We start from the raw sequence: 22,139 nt of genomic DNA, 5'->3' as shown, positions 1-22,139 counted from the left end.
CTATCTGTTCTGTAAGCCTTCACCTGAAGTACAATAAAATATTAAAAAAAAAAAAAAAAGTATTATGAAAGCCCTTATAAAAGAGAAATTGAGGCCCATGTACAAAGAATTTGTTTTTAAAAGAAACACTCAAGTGAAAGCAAAATGTTCACAAGATCCAGGTCTAGTTTTCTCTTATAGAAGGAATAAGGATTAAATGAGAAACATCAGTTTCTATGAACATATCCTGCTAATTAATAATTTAATGACTCAGATGACACGCAAACTCTGTGATGTGCCACTTAAAGATCTATATGTAGGTTACTCTGTATTTATGCAAACAATGAAGATTTTTATCCAACAATTTAGGATTTCTCACATCTTGATTGAGTTTGCAAGCAGTGAAGTTTCTTTTCTCTTCATTAGGATAAAAACTGAAAGGAACAGCAAAGATTTCTGTCTATAAATTACTGGTGTGCTATAAATATCTCTCTACAATATGACCCCAAATCTTTCAAAATGACTGAAATATATCAACCAAAATAAAGCTTGATGTTAGGAAATCTCATTGTAACAAGAAAAACCAATATATTTGATCTACTAAATATGTTCCTAAATAGATAAGTGTAATCATATTAAATCAAATGCTATTTTAAAGTCTCAAAGAATTTCACTAATTTAAAGGCACTGATCCTTTGTAATCCTAAAGATCATTTTGATGTGTGAATAATTAGCCCAATTTATCTGACTTACAAGTCTGGAATTTTCATGCCAAGCACACCTGTATTCCGTTTGGTATACCAAGAGAAAAATGTAAACTCCGTGATGATTAAATGAAACACTCCATCTAAGTAATCCTATAGCCACCTTTCTGTTGCTATTCAAAAATTCTATAAGACAAAAAAAAAAAAAAAGCATAGCCTCTCTTATTAACCAGTTTTAGTGTTTCATAACCTTAAGTACAAAAGTTTTCTTTCAGAAGGAATCTCTGTTTCTGATACTCAGGCCTCAAATTCTCTTTCCTGTTGAGAAGTTATACAGTAAATGGGATGGATTGCAAGCCGTCAGCTGGTGGAAATGGCATATGTTTCATTAAAACCAAAAACCCATTGCCATTGAGTCGATTCCAGCTCATAGCGTCCTTATAGGACAGAGTAGAACTGCCCCACAGGGTTTCCGAAAAATGGCTGGTAGATTCTAAATGCAGACCGTCTGGTTAGCAGCCAAGTCTTAACCACTGCACCATCAGGGCTCCTAAAATTCATTAGAGGACAGTGAAATCTAACATGGGCCAAACAGCTCCTGTTATAAGGAACAGGAGAAGCAGACACCCTGTGCTTACATACTATTCTATATTAAATGTCTGTATTTTGACACTTCTCTGTTGTAAAAATTTCCTATCTTAGTCTTTAAAAGTAGATTCCTAACAAAGTAAAATGTAAATTCATTCATGTCTAAAAAAAAATAGCAAAATGCTGCCCAAGATAAAACATCTCAATTTTTTTTCAAAGAAGATTAAAAAGAAATGTTTGTGCTTACAAAAAGACACTGGTTTTCTAGCAAATAATTAGTGACCATTTTTAGAACAGCTATTTAAAGTAACTGATTTAATCATTCACTAATCATCTGAGTATTACCAGTAGAAATGATATAGCTCAAATAAACAGGAGAGTTAAATTTTGGAGCAGTAGATTTAAAAGTGGGAGTATTTCAACACGATGGAAATTTCTAAGCTACATGATAGCAGCTGGATAAAAATAACTAAGAAAATTTTAAAAACTTAAAATTATATTTTTACTTACAATCTACAAGTATGTAAGTTTTCAGAAAAAGCAACAATTAAACACAACAATTTCTCATTTATAATTAAACTGTTAGCCCTCAAGTGAACATTCTCTGGTGAGGTTTTTCCTCCTCTCTTTTTCCTGTTAGATGGCTTAGACCACCCACTGTTCAGAGACTTTTCCCTGATTACTAGGAAGAACTATGTGTGCTGTATTGATCCACCTGTTTCAAGACTGGAGGCTAGTTTTCAAGACACAAATGCGTACTTTATTCAAATAATAGCCAATTTTTTTCCCTTTTTGCATTCTCTACCTCACAGTTGGAGTGGGAAGCAAGAGTATCTCTAAATGATGAGAAAGACAGAAACAGAGAGAACACAACATTTGACTAGCTAAATGAATTTTACATCATCCTTGGCTCTTTTTTTCAAATGGGAACTCAGTTTGCCAAACGGTAATTTGCTGCAGTGCAGAACGGCAGTGATAAGACTAAATAATGTGCAGCATTTTTTAACTTCATTGTTTTGTTTCACTTTCATGTTTGCACCTACTTCTCTATACCTTCCCTATTTCTTTGACATGCAGCTACCCGTGCGAAAGCTAGGCAATGAATCAGGAAGGCTGAAGAAGGATTGATGCCTTTAAATTATGGTGCTGGCAAAGAATATTGAATATACCTTGGACTGTCAAAAGAATGAACAAATCTGTCCTGGAAGAAGTACAGCCAGAGTGCTCCTTAGAAATGAGGATGGCGAGACTTTGTCTCACATACTTGGGACATGTTATCAGAAGGGACCATTCCCTGGAGAAGGGCATCACACTGGATAAAGTAGAGGGTCAGTGAAAAAGAAGAGCACCTTCAACAAGATGGATTGACACAGTGGCTGCAACAATGGGCTCAAGCATAACAACAATTGTGAGGATGGTGTAGGACCAGGCAGTGTTGCATTCTGTTGTACGTAGGGTCAGAACCAACTCAGCGGCCACTAACAACAACAAGAAGATTGAAAACCCTTTAGTCTACCCTAACCACAGTGAAAAAGAAATGGAGAGCTTAAATTAGTAGCAAAGACTGCATGCCCCGCCTTCCCGCTCTTCCTTCACTTTGCCATTCCATCTACCTTTGTATGTAAGAAAGAGTTTAAAACAAATAATGGTTAGTACCTTTAGTATGGTACATTTGAATGATACAATGTGTGCTATTCGTAAGACAAGAAAATATACCTCTCATTTTTCAAACATATATGGAGCAATGATTCTTGCTTTTTGGGCAAGAAGAACTATAGCATGTATGAACCAGACAAATCAGTATAAGATGCAAAAGAAAACCACAAAAGTCTTATTCACATTATCAGTTACAAAAGAGGATGCCTGAAAGGTGGAAACAGGCTAAATGTTCATCAACAGGTGGATGGATAAATAAAACGTGGTACATACACAAATGGAATGTCACTCAGCTATAAATAGAAATTAAGTCCTGATACTTACAACCACATGGATGAGCCTGGAAAACACTATTCTGAACGAAATAATTCTAACAGAAAAGACAAATATTGTATGATCTCACTTATATGAAAAGTCTAGAAAGGCAGGCAAGTATTAGAAATCAGAGTTCACTAGTGGTTACCGCAGGTGGGCAGGGTGGCACAGGAAAGGCAGACACAATGTTTAGGGTACACTGAGAGTCTTTTCAGGATGATGAAAAATTCAGGAATGGTTAATGATGACGTGATGGTTGAACAACATGATGAACATATTCAATGTCACCGAACTGTACACGTGAAGACTGCTGAAAAGGCAACTGTTCCGTTACCTATACATTTACCACAAATTAAAAAAAAACTTGGATGCCCACAAAACAATTTGACTCAAACAAAGATAGGGAATTTCAGGTCAAATATGATCTTTCTCAAAAACTTAAGACATTTGGCAGAAGTTCTTTAATTCTAAAAAGAAAAGTCAATGAAAAAACAATTACAGCAATTTTAAAGACTTGCTGAATTCGTTTTATAGTTAGCATTAACTTTAACTAAATAACAACAAACAATATTCCCATAGCTGCTACCATTCACTGAGGTTTGCAAATGCACAGTGATGTCTAAGCACATGAAATGCTTTAAAGGAGGTAAAGCAGTCATCAGAGTCATTTTGTGTTTGAAACCTTGTGAGAGATTAATGATTTGCAGGGAAAAAAAGAAAATGTGTAGCCAATTTATCAAAAAACTCCAGCAGATTTCTACATCCTTAGATATCTTGTTCTTTTTCCATTTTTTTTTTTATTAAAAAAAAACTAAAAAGGAATTTTTAACTTCAGAATTACATAGCAAAAGAATACATTCTGGAGGGCTCTGAATTGTAATGAAAAGTATATTAAAAGAGAGAGAGGGATGCAATGATTATGTTCTGTGTTCTCTGGTGTGTAGAGTTTAACTAACAGCCCTAAGCCAGTTAATACTATATATAGGCTACTCAAAATGCCAAGGCATGTTTTTTTCTGTTATTACTACCAAAGAACACGTGTTTGTCTAAAATATTTCAGAAAAGAAGACAAAAGAGTAGTCTTAGATAGCTGGTGTCTAACCTTCCCACACTTCCCCAGAAAGTTAAATAATTTCATCATAAAACCTTTCGATATAAGAATTTAAAAAAATGTCTTGTATGATATCTATCTACTTCTTTCCTTTTACTCCTAAGGTCAAATAATAGCATGTGACCTTAAAATTTGTTACATCCTCAATAAAAAATACTCTCTTGAGATATTTTAGAGAGCTACTTTATATCACAAAACTAGATTTTTTTTTTAATTAATCAGTTACATTTTTATATGTTTTACCTTAAGTTCCATCCAATCTTTTCTTCCAAGCTGAGACTATTAAAACGTGGAAAAACTTTTGCTGAAAACCAAGAACTCACAAAGTGGGAAAGAAGCTGACAGATGATAAAGTTGGCAAAAATAATGCCTAGTTTTTTAGTGATGGTATCCATATTCCTTCGATCTGTTAAAAGAAATGATAGCTATAAACTGCTATCTCATGATAAATCTACATTAAAAATTGCTTACATTTTAAAGAGTATGAGTTTTTTAAGTACTTTGTTTTACGTAGTACAAAGAAACTATAAGAATTTTAAGCCTTTTTTGTCTCTTCGCCTTTATCAGCTTTTGTCATGTATCTTACATTTGTACTTAAAATAAAAGGGGGAAAATCTATTATCTTAAAGATTTCAATGTTGTAAATTTTAGAAGACAACTTTAACAACATAAGATTCAAAATCATCCAAGTCTTAAAGTTTAACATTAAGAGGAAATCTGAAGTACTATAACTGAAGACATCCTTTTAGTAATACTACTGTTCATTACACTTAGAAAAAAATCAACTGATTTCTCTATATCTCAGTTTCCTCATTTACAAAATGAGAGAGTTGGTTAGATAATTTCTAAGGTAAACTTAAGCTAAAAGTCATAAGAGAAATAACATTACCTGTAAATCAATACAAACAATAATTACCAAATAAAAACTAATTGTACAGTAGGACAAACAATATTTAAAAGAAAATTAAAATTGTAAGAAGAATAACACAGTCTTAGAAAAGAACCATACCACTGTTACTCCTTAAATTATATTTACTTTTAAAAAATATTCTGCAGTCACACATACCCTTGGACCAAAAATCCTCCATAGTTTTTATTTGGTTCCTAAAAACCTTAGTAACATTCATTCCAAAAAACGACACTAATGTATTTGCTCAGTATCCAGCAAACAGAGCATTTTTATGGCTCCATCTTTGATGGAGCTGACCCTCAAATGAAAAGGCGATGAATCAATATACATTTCCAGCTGGCTAATGTGAAGAAATAAAGTTACCTACTGCAGCCAGTTCACTAGGGAAAAACCAAGTCATTGACTGCACCTGCAATAACCCCACTTCATTCCTTTCCAACAAAGATATCATAATAAGAATCAGTCACCCACAGGGGCCCTTCACACAGAGCTCATGTGTCTATAAAGAATTCTTCCCTCATTCTATTTTTTGTGCTCATTAAAAATATAGATATACAATTCTTCTCATTGGGACTCCATTAACTATATTGCTCATTTACCTTTTTTTTTTTAATTGAACACATGTTGATTGGGTATTAAAATATTTAATTTGAGGGTTTTTAGCCTAATATTAATATTAGCCAAATAATATGTAAAAGTTTTGTACATAAATTATCACTAAAATCTACTAAGTGAGGTATAAAGGGGAAATGTTATTCTAAGATTAAAGCAAATAGGGTTTCATTTATCTGCTGAGGGGCAGATAAATGAAGAAAATAAAACCAGTCATCAGAACAAGAGTGGAGAGTCTATTCTTAACTGGAGGGATGGTTTGCTCTGAAGGGTTTTATCTGCTCCCTGCTGGTCCTAGAGTTCGGCTGGGCACAGGCTGCTCATTGATTTTCATTAAAATCCAATGTATAGCATGAAAATTTATTTCATAAATGTTTGTTAAAAGTTATGCTATAAAACATATTTATAAATAGGTATCATGTAACATCCATTTTATGAACTAATTTAACTAATCCAGTAAAAGGCACTCAAACAATTCACCATTAAGATATTTCTCATTCTGAGGCAGAGCTAACAAGGTGCTACAGACAGAAGCACCATGCCATCCCTCCACAGCAAAGACCCAAATAGCTAAGTAAAACAGAGACAAACGTCAATCTTTGAACCTTAAGTGTCAAATGAAGAGATAAAGAACTCAACCAACCACCAAATGGAATAAGAAACTGACAGAGAACAGAGCGAGGAGAGTTATGAGTGGAGGTCGCCTATCAGCTAATGAAGCATGGATCCACCATCTTGGACTCCTGTCAGAGATAGGTGGACAGGGAGTATGGGAAAGCAGATTCACAGAGCTCCCGGCAGGAGACAGAGCACCCAGTAACCAGCAAAACACACTTTCCCACCCCCTACTCTGCCTCCCTGTGCTCTACCTTCACCGCTTCCTGGCTGGCTGATCCGAGGCTTCCTGGCTGGCTGATCTGAGGCTTCCCAGGGGGTCGATCCCAACTTCACAGCAGGCCAATTCACTGCTTCCCAGTGGGCCAATTTCTGGCTTCCCAGAAGGCTGATTTGCTGCTTCCTGGTGGGCTGATCCACAGCTTCTCAGCAGGATGATTAACTGCTTACCAGCAGGCCGATCTGTCACTTACCAGTAGGCAGAGACCATGGCACAGAAGGCACTGGTTCCCGTGCTGCATGGATTCAACCCACGCACACAGGCTGGCTTCTCCACTGCCATTTCTTTGTTGCTGGTGTTGTCTTTTTTGGCCTCTTTTGGTTTCTTTCCTGTCTCTCAACTCCTCCCCCTCCTTTCTATCAAACACTTGACTCTGTGTGTCATCTTTGCTACTTCTGAAAGGCTGTGATGTGCCGCTCAGCTGGGGAACTGCTTCCCTGGTTGGTGCTGCCATGCTGCTGGGATCCCTGGGGGTTTTTTTTCCTTTGTTTGTTTTATCTTTGTTTTTCCCTTTTTATTTTTCTTCATTTCTTGGTTTCTAGTCTCTTTCTACTTACCTTATTTTCCTATCTCCTGACTACCTGGCATTGTGTATCATCACCATCTCTTCTAGTCAGGGTGTACTGAGTGGCTTGGGAGCCACTTTTTCAGTTTGCACAGATGCACCAGTGGGATCCCTGGGAACATTTTTTAAATAATTTTATTTCTTTTTTTTTTTTACTTTTTTTCTTCATTTCTCAGTTTCTTGTCTCTCTACACCAACAGCATGCTCCCTCAGCACTTTCTTCTCCTGTTTCTCCTCTCTCTTCTTTTTCATAAAAAACCTAGCTCCACACGTCACAACCCCCCTGGCCCTCCCTCCTGCCTATCTGCACCATGTGCTGAACATTGCATTCCGAGTGGCCTACTGGAACTTGTCCTGCAATGAACCCCAGCTCACCTTATAAGCCCCACTACGTACCACAGACAACCCATCCCTGCCCCTCCCCATCAGCTCGACCTGCCCTGCTGCACCACAGCTGAGCAACTGGCCCTGCCCATTGGACAAGGAGGTGAAAAATATTGTGGCCACAGAAGAGCAAACAAAAAAGAACACAGAGCCCACTTGCTCAGACATAACCAAATAAAACAAAAAGCAGGATGAAACAAACATGTCTACAATCAATAAACAAAGCAAATAACAACTGAATGTCTGAAAGACAGCAGCAAATATCAAAACATATAAAAAAAAGCAGGACAGGATGGTTCCACTAGGCATCCAAAATAAAACACCAGATGACTCTCCAGTAGAAGAAAAGGCACTAGAACAACCTGATAGGGAATTCAAATCTCTAATTCAGAGCTATGCAAGCATTGAAGCAAAGAGTAGACAAAAATGAGGAAAAAATTGACAAATTCATAGAAATGACACACAAATTCATGGAAAATATAGACCAAAAAAATGGAAGAATTCAGAAAAATAATACAGGAATAAAATGACAAAATAAATTCACAACTAGAAATCATACAAAACAAAAATTAGAAATTCAAAAGATAAACAAGATTTCAGCAATGGACAGTGTCATAGAGGGGCTGATGAACAGGTTTGAAACAATGGAACACAGGATCAGTGAAATTGAAGACAAACACTTGGATACAACTTTGTGTGAGGAAAAACCAGGAAAAAAAATGAAGAAACTATGAGAATTATGTGGGATACAATCAAAAGTAAAAATTTGCAAGTGATTGGAGTTCCAGAACAGGGGTAGACAACGGAAAACACAGAGAGGATCACTGAAGAATTGCTGACAAAAACTTTCCCTAATATCATGAAAGATGAAAAGTGACCATCCAAGAAGGTCAACGAACCCCATATATGATAGACCCCAAAAGAAAATCACAAAGGCATTTCATAATCACACTCGCTAAAACCAAAGACAAAGAAAGAATCCTGAGAGCAGCTCAAGCAAAATAAAAAGTAACATGCAGAGAGGAAACAATAAGACTAACCTCTGATTACATGGCACAAACCATGCAGGCAAGAAGGCATTGGGATGACACATGTAAAACCTTCAAAGAAAAAAATTTCCAACCAAGAATAATACATCCTGCAAAATCTCGTTAAAATATAATGGTGAAATTAGGACTTTCAAGATAAACAGAAATTAAGGGAATATGTAAAAACTAAACAAACTTAAAAAAATTATTAAAGGGAGTTCTTCAGTTTGAGAAAAAACATCAGATGACAGCCTGAACTAGGACAGAAGACTGCACCAGCCAGATGCCAACCTAGGAAATGAACTCTCAAGGACTATTAAAAATGAACAAGATTTACAACAGGAAGCCAGAGAGGTTAATCTGCAAATGACAACAACATTATAACAATAAAAGAGGGAATAAACTTTGTAGGTATAGAACTTTCTAATGGAGAGGAAGGCTAGGTGATAACAAGTGGAAATAGACTGGTTAAAAACTAGGAAGATAAGGGTAAATTTCAAGATAACCACAAAGAAAGTTAACAAACCTACTCATCAAAAAAAAGGAGAAAAACATAAAGTCTCAGTAAAAAAAGAAAAAACCTACAAAAACAAAAGAAATAAAAAAAAATCCACAAACAGAGGAATTCAGCACAGGAGAGTAAGAGGAACGAAGAAAACATCAGCAACACAAAAAAAGCACTACAAAATGACAACAATAAACTCACACCTATCAATAATTACACTGAACATAAATGGCCTAAATGCACCCATAAAGAGACAGAGAGTGACAGAATGGATAAAAAAAAAATAGGATCCATCAATATGCTGTCTACAAGAGACATACTTTAGAAACAAAGACATAAATTTATTAAAAATCAAAGGATGGAAAAAAACGTATAAAGAAAACAGCCACCAAAAAAGAGCAGGAGTGACAATACTAATCTCAGATAAAATAGACTTTAAAATAAAATCCATAAAAGACAAAGAAGGGCACGATATCATGATTAAAGGGGTGATCCACTCTGAAGACATAACCATAATAAATATCCACACATCCAAAGACAGGGCTAAATAACAGCACTGAAAAGAGAAATTGACAGTTCCACTATAATAGTAGGAGACTTCAACACACCACTCTCAGTAAAGGACAGAACATTTACAAAGAAACTCAACAAAGATACAGAAGACCTAAAGGCCACAAGCAGCCAACTTGAACTCATAGACATATATAGAATACTCCACTCAACAGCTGCAAAGTACACATTCTTTTCCAACGCACAGGTAACGTTCTCCAGAATAGACCACATCTTAGGTCAAAAAGCAACCCTCAACAAAATCCAAAACACTGATATAATACAAAGTATGTTCTCTGATCACAACACCATCAAAGTAGAAATTAACAATAGGAGAAGCAATGAAAAAAATTAATTACATGGAAACTAAGTAACACTGCATAAAAACCACTGGGTAATAGAAGACGTCAAAGATGGAATAAAACAATTCCCAGAATCAGATAAGAATGAAAACACATCATACCAAAACTTTTGGGACACAGCAAAGGCAGTGCTCAGAGGTCAATTTATAGCAATAGATGCACACATCAAAAAGAAGAAAGGGACAAAATCAAAATATTAGCTACACAACGTGAACAAATAGAAAGAGAACAGCAAAAGAAGGCTACAGCCACCAGAAGACAGGAAATAATAAAGATCAGAGCAGAAATAAATGAAATAGAGAACAGAAAAACAATAAAAAGAATCAATGAAACCAAAAGCTGGTTCTTTGAAAGGATCAACAAGATCGACAAACCAATAGCCAAACTGACAAAAGAAAAACAGGAGAGGATGCAAATAACCCAAATAAGAAATGAAATTGGCAACATTACAACAGACCCAAATGAAATAAAAGGGATCATAAGAGAGTATTATGAAAAACTGTACTCCAAAAAATATGAAAATCTAGACGAAATGGACAAATTTCTAGAAACACACTACCTACCCAGACTATCACAAATTGATGTTGAAAATCTGAACAGACCCATAACAAGAGAAGAGATTGAAAAGTTCATTAAAAAACTCCCAACAAAAAAAGCCCTGGCCTGGATGGCTTCGCTGGAGAATTCTCCCAAACATTCAGAGAGGAGCTTACACTAGTACTACTCAAACTATTTCAGACCATAGAAAAGGAAGGGATACTTCCAAATTCACTCTATGAAGCTAGCATAACCCTGATACCAAAACCAGGCTAAGACACCACAAAAAAAAAAAAATTACAGACCAATATCTCTTATGAATATAGGTGTAAAAATTCTCAACAAAATTCTGACAATAGAATTCAACATCATATCTAAAAAATAATACACCATGACCAAGTAGGATTCATACCAGATATAAAAGGATGGTTCAACATTAGAAAATCAATCAATGTACTCTACCACATAAATAAAATAAAATAAAATAATCACATGATCATCTCAATCGACACATAAAAGGCATTCGACAAAGCCCAACATCCATTCCGGAGAAAAACTCTCAATAAAATAGGTGTAGAAGGGAAATTCCTCAGCCTATTAGAGGGCAACTATACAAAACCAACAGCAAACATCATTCTTAATGGAGAGAGGCTGAAAACATTCCCCTTGAGAACAGGAACAAAACAAGGATGTCCTTTATCACCACTCCTAGTTAACATTGTGCTGGAAATCCTAGCTAGAGCAATAAGGCAAGAAACAGAAATAAAGGGCATCCAAATTGGTAATGAAGAAGTAAAACTGCCCCTATTTGCAGGAGATATGATACTATATATATAAAACCCAAAAGACTACATGAGAAAACTACTGGAACTAATAGGAAGATTCAGCAGAGTAGCAAAATACAAGATAAACATACAAAAAATAAGTTGGATTCCTATACACCACTAAAGAGAACGATGAAAGAAAAACCATACTATTTATAACAGCCTCTAAAAAATAAAATACTTAGGAATAAATCTAACCAGGGATGTAAAAACCTATACAAAGAAAACTACAAAATACCACTGCAAGAAACCAAAAGAGATCTACATAAATGGAAAAACATACCATGCTCATGGATAGGTAGACTCAACAGTGTGAAAATGACAATTCTACTCAAAGCAATGTACAAATACAATGCAATCCAAATCCAAATACCAACAACATTCTTTAAAGGGATGGAAAAAACAATCATTAACTTTATATGGAAAGGGAAGAGGACCCAGAGAGGTAAAGCATTATTGAAGAAGAATAAAATAGGACCTCAGAAGCTACTATACAGATACGGTAGTGAAAACAGCCTGGTATCGTTGCAACAACAGATACATTGATCAATGGAACATAATTGAGAATCCAGATGTAAATCTATCCAACTACAGTCACCTAATTTTTGACAAGGGCCCAAAGTCCTTCAAATGGGGAAAAGACAGTCTTTTTAACAAATGGTGCTGGCAAAATTGGATGTCCATCTGCAAAAAAAAATGAAACAATAGCATACCTCTTACCATACACAAAAACTAATTCAAAATGAATCAAAGACCTAAATATAAAACCAAAAGCCATAAAGATCATAGAAGAAACAATAGGATCAACATGAGAGACCCTAATACACAGCATTAACTGGATACAAACCATAACAAACAACATACAAACTCTAGAAGATAAGCTAGATAACTGGGATCTTCTAAAAATTAAACACTTATTCTCATCAAAAGACTTCAACAAAAGAGTAAAAAGAGAACCTACAGACTGGAAAAAAGTTTTGGCTATTACAAATCTGACAAAGATCTAATCTCTAAAATCTGCAGGAAAATCCAACACCGATGCAACAAAAAGACAAATAATCCAATTAAAAATGAGCGAAGGAAATGAACGGACACTTCACCAAAGAATACATTCAAGCAGCTAACAGACACATGAGGAAATGCTTGAGATCACCAGCCATCAGAGGAATGCAAATTAAAACCACAATGAGATACCATCTCACCTTGGCATTACTGGCACGCATCAAAAAAACAAAAAATAACAAATGCTGGAGAGGCTTTGGGGAGATCAGAACTCTTATGCACTGCTGGTGGGAATGCAAAATGGTACAACCATTTTGGAAAACAATATGGTGCTTACTTAGAAAGCTAGAAACAGAAACACCATATGATCCAGCAATCCCACTCCTAGAAATGTATCCTAGAGAAATAAGAGCTGTCACACGAATACACATTCACACCCGTGTAACTTGCAGCATTTTTCACAAAAGCAAAAAGATTGAAACAACCTAGATGCCCATCAACAGGTGAATGGATAAACAAACTATGGTACATACACACAATGGAGTACTATTCAACGAGAAAGAACGATGAATCTGCGAAGCATCTCACAGCATGGATGAATCTGGAGGGCATTATGCTGAGTGAAATAAGTCAATCACAAAAGGACAAACATTGTATGAGACCACTACTATAAAAACTCATGAAAAAGCTTATACCCAAAAAGAAACAATATTTGACGGTTACGGGGAGGAGAGGGGTGAAGGTGGAAAAACACTGAATAGACAATAGATAAGTGGTAACTCTGGTAAAGGGTAAGACAGTACACAATATTGGGGAAGCTAGGACAGCTTGTTCAGGATAAGGTCATGAAAGGTCCATGGACAAATCCAAACTCCCTGAGGGACCGAATTACTGGGCTGAGGGCTGTGGGGACCATGGTCTCAGGGAACATCCAGCTCAATTGGCATAACATAGTTTATAAAGAAAATGTTCTACATACCACTTTGGTGAGTAGCATCTGGGGTCTTAAAGGCCTGTGAGCGGCCATCTAAGATACTCAACTGGACTCACCCCTTTAGGAGCATGGGAGAATGAAGAAAACTAAAGACACAGGGAAAGATTAGTCCAAAGGACTAATAGACCACAACTACCATGGCCTCCACCAGACTGAGTCCAGTACAACTAGATGGTGCCCAGCTACCACCACTGACTGCTCTGACAGGGATCACAATAGAGGGTTCCAGAAAGAGCTGGAGAAAAGAGTAGAACAAAATTCTAACTTAAAAAATGACCAGACTTACTGGCCTGACAGGGACTGGAGAAACCCTGAGAGTATGGACCCTGGACACACTTTTAGCTCAGTAATGAACTCACTCCAGAGGTTCACGTTTAGCCGAAGATTAGACAAGCCCATAGGACAAAATGAGACTAAAGGGGCACACCAGCCCAGGGGCAAGGACTAGAAGGCAGGAGGGGACAGGAAAGCTGGTAATAGGGAACCCAAGTTCAAGAAGGGAGAGTACTGACATGTCTTGGGGTTGTTGTTAACCAATGTCATAGAACGATATATGTACTGTTTAATGAGAAGCCAGTTTGTTTGGTAAACCTTCATTTAATGCACAATTTAAAGGAAAAAAGATATTTATCATTCCTCCAAAAAAAAAGGTTTTATTACACTGTGTTAAAGGGTTTCATGAGTACATAGAATGATAATCTGTACTGTATTTTCATACTCTCCTGAAATCCAGAAGTACGGAATTATTGATTTATCTGCCATCCTCAGTAACCCTGTCATTTTAGGATTTAAAAGTTTCTACCTGTCAACTAAGTTATTAGTAAATGAACATATGATTGTTAGAAATGAGTTATTTATCAAACCAACTAGCCAAATAAACAAAAAGGACCCATTCATAAACAGACATACCTGCCCCACACACGTTCTGCTCTTCGTTTGCATTTTCATATGGGTGGCATATTGCAGTTATCTGTCTAAATGCTTATAAAGTATCAATAACTAACCTAGAAATGTTAAAATCCCTTAGTAAAAAATGACGACTACACTATCCACTTATGACTTTTCATTCATGTAAAAACTGTTAAGCATCTAATACGTGCAAAGCATTTGGCTAACTGCCGGAAGTTTTTGATTTTTGAAATTCTACATTGAGAACTTATAAAAAAAAAAAGTTAGAATCATGCACGAAAACATTCCATTTCTTTTTCTTTTCGGAGCACCAAGTTCAACAGCCATTAGCATTTGTGTGAAAGTTATATGAAGCCAGCTGCTTAAAACAGTCACCCCAGCCTCTGTAAATCCTCTAGTATTCATGGTGCTGCTTTTTAAACTGACGCAAATGGAAAGAAAATGAAGCTAAACCAGGGAAAGGCTAGGGAACCCTGCTTTAATAGGATTACGTTTCACTCCTTTTCTATGATGCTACTTAAGATTGAACAAGGAATTGCCCATGGCTACGGAAAAGAGTTCTCTACGGTTCCTCCCTGTCAGTTAAAATACTAAACTCTGAATAAAGGTATCCTTTCTCCATATTTTGATTCTCTGCTTCCCATTCCTTTCTCCTCCAAGAGCAAATAACAGAATTCAAGGTAAAGAGAAATTACTCAGTTCTGCCTGCTACAGACCCTGCGTTTGACAGCCCTCCCAGTCCCAAAACACTTTTTTTTTTTTAATTGCTACTTAGTTGTATTATAACAATGAAGAAAATACTTAAGGTAAAATATTCATACATTTCTAACTGGCCTTTATTTTTCCCAAATACTATGCTACGCAATGTAATAATCAGACTCACAGGAGATCATTGTTATTGTTGTTGTTAGGTGACATCAAGTCGATTTCAACTCATAGTGACCCCATGTGACAGAGGAGAACTGCCCCAGAGGGTTTTCTAGACTGTAACTTTTACAGGAGCAGATCAGCAGGTCTTTCTCCTGTGGACCTGCTGGTTGGGTTCAAATCACCAACCTTGTGGTTAGCAGCTAAGTGCTTAACCGTTGTGCTTAAACCCTGTTCCCCAAACTAGACTTCGTGAAGGCCAGCCACTCCCAGTGAAAAAGTATTCACGCTCAAGGGCTGTAGGGTGGCCCCATGGCCCCAGCTGCTACTACAACCCAGATAATTGTTTTGACAGTTAATTCATACTGCTACAAACTTCTTTAATCCACGTTTCCCTTATCTATCATAACCCTATCTGACTTCTTACACCCTATATTAAATGCCTTCTAAGAATCCTCTGTTTTTCAGATTTTCATATCTACACACATACACACACACACACACACACACACACACACAGAGTACTTCTTCAGGATATATTCTGCTTATTCCTACCAGTCAAAAAGGTTTTGAAGAGTCTCCCTTTCTACAGTTGGTGGGGGAATGTAGGTTTCTTGATATGCATTTTTTTAAACAGCACAAAGTCCCTACCAAGTGATTCTGAGACAGTAAGGGTGGGGTTACCTCATCTCCTTCACCCCTCCCTGAGAATTCTTGCTCTATTACAACACAACTTCTCCTCCAGGCTCCCCACAACACTTGATCAGTTCTCCCTCCCACTAGAGATTATTATTTAATTGAGATTTTAACAAATTTTTATTCTTATTTTCCTAGTTTATTTGAACTTTTCCATGTTCTAGCTTTTAACTTCAAAAACACGAAATTTAATACAATTATTCTATTTCATGCCAACTTTTTTTATCTTATTTAAAAATGTTTATTTTGTTTTACCTTTATTTCTTTACTTGGGGTTTGTTTTTATAATGCCTAACAAGAAGTGAAGGAGCCCTGGTGGTACAGTGGTTAAGCACTCGGCTGTTAACAGAAAGGTCAGCAATTCAAATCCACCAGCCGCTCCTCAGGAGAAAGATGTAGCAGTCTGCTCCTGTAAGGATTACAAACTTGGAAACCCTATGGGGCACTTCTACTCTGTCCTGTAGTTGCTATGAACCGGAATCGACTAGACTGCGACAGGTTTGGTTTCTTGGTTATGTCACCCACCCAGAGAAGCCTCAAAAGACAGGCCTGGTGACATGCTTCCAAAAGGTCACAGCTTTGGAAACCCTATGGAGCAGTTCTACTCTGCACACATGGGCTTGCCATGAGTTCGAATCGACACAAGGGCAACTAACAACAGTGACATGTTACCTGAATTATAAAATCAGTAGTCTACTAATGATTTGATCTTTTATCCCCAAAACAAATTCACACAAGTGTGAAAGGGTATATTATTAGAAGCAACTTAAGGGTCCACTGACAGGAAAATAGCTAAATATATTGAAACAGCTGTACTATCAGATGGTATACAGGCAATTGAAAAAATGAGGTAATATGGAAAAATGCCCATCACACACTAAAAAGAAGGGACGTTTTCCATGCCTTACAAATCCATTGCTGTGGAGGCAGTTCCTACTCATGAATACCCCATGTGTTATAGACTAAAACTGTTCCATAGGGTTTTTTTGGCTGTAATCTTTAAAGAAGCAGATCTTCAGGCCTTTCTTCTGAGGTGCTGCAAATGTCGGTTTGAACCACCAACTTTTAGGTTTGTCCTCAAGCAAAAACCATTTGCACCACCCAGGGATAAATTTTTCATGAAGAACTCTGGGCACATTTTGGTATTTATAGAGAAAAGCTCTGTAGGACTATGCTCCCAAAACTGAACTGTGGTTGCTTCTAGGGGATAAGGAAGTCAGGGAAGGGGAGAAGGGTGAACTTTCATTTCATTCTCTTTAGTATTGGTTATTTGTAAAAAAAAAAAAAAAGAAAAAGAAAAAACTTTTGTAATTAAAAACAAACAAACAAAAAAACCACTAAAGAAAATGTTTAGGAACTAGAGGCTACAAAACACTCTCAAATCCTCACAACAATGAATGTCTTAAGGGTTTGGCTCAGAGAGGAGGCTGGGAGTGCCCCAGGCAGCTAGGACTTCCCTTCTAACAACTTGGCCTCTGGTCTTCTTTATCTTTTTGAGCCCTAAAAATAGCATGTAACAAATTACAGGACATTTTATTAAATTCATAATTGTCTCAATATTTTTACATGTATTTGAGCAACCCATGTTAATTGAGCAAGACGAGTTTTAAGAATTTACGTCTTAAAAAAATAACATTTCACAAAAGGGGCATCAAAATTTGCTCAAAATATTTTCTCCAGTGAGCACTCCTCTTTTCTCCCATTCCACTAAAGAAATGTATACAAAAGAGGGAGAAGTTTTCCATGCCTTCCCAATGTACTTTTTAAAGATTTTTTTTAAAAGCCTATCTTGAGAAGACTACTTAAAATTAAGTTGACCGAGAGAATTTCTCCATTTATGAAAAACTTTAAAAATTAAATTAAAACTAGCATATAAATTCTATGATTATTTCTAGGATTTGTCATGGCAGAATATAGTTGTCACTAGAAGCATAGGCCAACATCCAAATGTGGGCCCACTTATGGTAGATACCATAAGTCAGGGAGTCGGAGACAACGTTAAGGAAACCAGGTTTGAAGGCAGAGAGATAACAGAAGGTGGAGGAGAGGTGAAGTCAAATACTGAAAAAATATTAGCTACGCTAAGAAAATCAGACAAGGCAGGGACAGGTCAAAGAGAGGATCCAACTGGGTCAGACTGTCCATGATTAAAGCACACAGTATCTAAGCAACACAATGTCTTAGGCTGGCTTCTCTAGAGAAGCAAAACCAGTAAAGCATATAATATATATAGAGAAAGATTTATGTCAAGGAAATTGCTCACGTGGTTGTACAGACTGGAATGTCCTGAGTCCGTGGGTCAGGATAGAAGCTTTTCCTGATTCACACAGCACAGGGACTGGCAAACCCAAGGTCAGCAGGTCAGAGAGCAGGGCTGTTGGTCACAGGCTGTGAAGATCGATGAATCCCAAGACCAGCAGGCAAGACCACAGGTAAGCTTCTAGCTCAAGTCACAAGAATCAGAGGTCAAATGAACAGGAGCCAGCTGCAGGATCCAGCAGAGCAAAAAACCCCAAGCCTTGCCAGAATGTCTGCTTATATTCAATGCAGGCCACACGCCCAAGGAAACTACCTTTCAACTGATAGACTACTCACAGCACATGCCATCCTGGGGGTGAACTCTGATACCTGTGTAGTTTTTTCTCCAGGCATCCTTTTACTTGCCCATTGGTGGGAGTGTTAAGTGCTGGAGTCAGATGTTAATTGTCATGAAAGAGAAATCAAAGACCAGCAGATAGACTCTGACCTTGATTTACTCAAGGGCATTCATAGTGGAATTAGCTCACAGATGTTGGCAGTGGCTTTACCTATGTCTCCAGGAAGCTTTTTTGGCTGGCCCAAAGATGATGAATGATAACCCAAGTTTGATTGTAGATCTTGAAATTGACTTCTAAAGAAGACTTGATAGTCTAACCCTTTTATAAAATGCAATAAGGATACTTTTCCAATTCTCTGTGAGGCAAGCAGCCAACTTCCAAATGAGTTTGATCAGCAAATGGGTTTTAGAAACAACACATTCTATCCCACTCAGTCTGCAATAAACTCTCAAAGCTGGAAGGGTAGCTGTGAGCCTCTCATCTACCCACTCTGTAGTTTGAACACTTCTACTCCTTATCCATCAGATGACAGTGGACATGTCCTAAATCCATCAGCTAATTTGTTCCAGATCCATTTGTCTTCTCATTTAACCTACAGAGACAAATACACCGCTCTAAAGACATCTGTTTTCAAATCCAAGTTTGCTCCTTCCATACTTAATCATTTGTTTTACATTGAAGTGGATAGTACTGGTGGGAAACCCTCCTTTTTATATCTGTCCTAGCAGCCGGCTCTCAGCAGCTGGGACCCCCGACCAAAGTGGGTGGGGCCCAGCGGCTGGCAGAGGGAACGAACTTCAGGTGCTGGAACTTGGGTCACGGGAAGGAGTCAAAAAATGGGAAGACACGAGGTGAGCAGTGGTGGGATCCTGGAACAGCAAACCTCACCAGGAGCAGAGCATATAGTTCCCGGGCTTTCCAAAACAAGTAACAAAACTCATAATTGGGGAGAACTGAGTCTGCCCCCACAGCGGTCAGTACCTGAGATCACCAGGTAACCAAAAACATTTTCGGAGTATGAGTTTACAATCTGCCTCAAATGGTCAAATCCTAAGTAAATGAACTGCATGATTTGGTCATCAGAAAGGTAAAGGTAATTGCTGATTTTTCCTGCCAAGTCTGTCAAGTCTTCAAGTCTATTCTTGCTGGAGGTTGCAGGTGCCTTGCAAACTGGGTAGGAGGTGTGAGTGGGAGACTAACTCAGAGCAGCTTCCTTTGGAATCGGTGAAGAACACCCTCAAGAGGGTGCACCAGCAAGTACCCCAACCATACCCAGAGCGTCTTGGCTGTTGGGGTGGGGAAGTAGGATTTGAATTTTTGGTGCAGACTGAAAATCCCAAATTGGCTAGTGCCTGAAGAAAGTTTGTAGCTAAATAGTAGATCTTCTGATCTGTTATACAGAGCCTCAAAAAAACTTCAAATGTTCTGGATCAGCCAGGCAGAATTGTTTTTAATAAAACAAAACAATGAAGAGACTGTTATAATTTGCAAAAAGCACTCACAAATCCTTTTTTGGAAAAGGACGAGTATAAATAATTTGTAAACACCAATATTAATATCATAGGACAGTTATTTGTAAGAAATATCTATCAGCAGAGCTAATGTATCTGATCAAATGCACGCATGTACACACGTACACACTATCCTCACATATTTTCAAGGGAAAAAGCAACAGAAATCTGAAGACCTGAAATGCTGTCTGTAAATCTATTAGCGCTGTGTGGCTTTAGCTAACTGAACCTCACTGAGGCTCAATTTCTTTATCTAGAAAATATAATGATTCATAATTAGTTCTGAAGAACCCAGTCTTGCCTAATGGATCTCAGACTGACTTAGAAGAGACAAAACCTATGTCACTCTAGAGGGACAGAAACTTGCCCCACAGTCAGGCAGGGAGGAGGATCCTGCTGGACCCCAAGTCCGTGATCCCCTTTTCTCCCCAAAACTCTCTCAGGACTTACCAGGGCCCCAGTGCCCTTTGACCAAAACCTGTCCCATCGTAGTTGCTTCACAATGTGTATAGTCCCTGACAACTTTGGGATGCCCCATACTGTCTGATGCACTCACGTAGCTATTTCATAACTCTCTGTGGGCAGGATAGCTACCTGTGCACAACTGGGGCCAGGCTGGCCTAAGTCCAGCAAGTGCAGATTCCACAATGTCACCTCAGGACTCTATATCAAGACGACTCCCTCCAGACACTCTGCTTTGCAAGTCTCTGGTGGTTGATAATTGCTCTGTTCTTTCCTGATAAACGCGACTCCATTATCTTTGATATACATATTCTCTAACAACCATAGCAGTAGCCAAGGCAAAGTAAACCCACAGAAACTCCCCTGTACTCTACATCCCACTATATTTCTTCATATTATTGCTGTTGTTAGCTGCTTTCGAGTCAGCTCCGACACATAGCCACTTTATGTATGACAGAATGAAACATTTCCTGGCCCTATGCTATCCTCACAATCGTTGCTTTGTTTGAGCCCATTGTTGCAGCCACTTTATCAATCCAATTTCTTCGTATCAAAAACTGGAAAACCAAACCCTTTGCTGCTGAGTCAATTCCAGTTCATAGCAACCTTATAGGACAGAGTAGAACTGCCCCATAGGATATTCAAAGAGTGGCTAGTGGATTGGAACTGACCTTTTCGTTAGCAGCCAAACTCTTAACCACTAAGCCACCAGGGCACTTATTTACATTAAAACAAACAAACAACTCCGTTGCCATCGAGAGGATTCCTATCCGTAGCAACCCTATAGGACAGAGTAGAACTGCCCCATATGGTTTCCAAGGAGCACCCAGTGGATTCGAACCACCAAACTTTTGATTAGCAGCCATAGCTCTTAACCACTAGCCACCAGGGTTTCCTTCTTCATATTAGGCCTCTACAAATGTAACATCAAGTTCACAAGATTATTGAGAGATTATACAGAGCACGTAAGTGTACACATCTAGGACAATGACTGAGATATGAAAGGAACTCAGTAAATAGCTGAATTTGAGACTTTTAAACTCATTGATTAAACATTTAACTTAGTCAAAACTCTATGACCTCATAAGGTATGTATATATATCAAATGTATACTTTCTGGAAAATTTTTAATATGACTTAATTTCTTCAAAAATATTAGTTTCATCCTTCACATTCAAATCCTTAATCATTCTTAACTTTGTTTTATAAATATTCCCCTTCCAAGGTCATCTCTTAAAATCCTGTATTTACTATATGAAATTTTTTGTATTTTAAATGTGAAGAAGTATCAAGGCTGAGTTTCACTTAAACATTTTTAGTTCATTTAAATAGTTTAAGGAAACTTTTTAGAAAAATGAAAGTATTCACCCATACTTAAGGAGAAAAAAAATTAAAAATTCTTTTAATTGAGGTGAAATTTTCTAATGAATTTCTGTTTCCTAAAATCCTTAATCTTCTAAATACAGCCAATTGTTTGGTAAATAGAGACCGAAAAGCTGCTTCTTTATAAAATAACAAGATAATTGAAGCAAAAGTGTTTTTGGAAAACGGCCTCAATTCTCCACTCCATTAGTGAA

The sequence above is a fragment of the Trichechus manatus genome, unplaced genomic scaffold (genome assembly GCF_000243295.1).
Source record: "Trichechus manatus latirostris isolate Lorelei unplaced genomic scaffold, TriManLat1.0 scaffold00058, whole genome shotgun sequence".
Lineage (NCBI taxonomy): Eukaryota > Metazoa > Chordata > Mammalia > Sirenia > Trichechidae > Trichechus > Trichechus manatus.
This window is presented reverse-complemented; position numbering follows the sequence as displayed.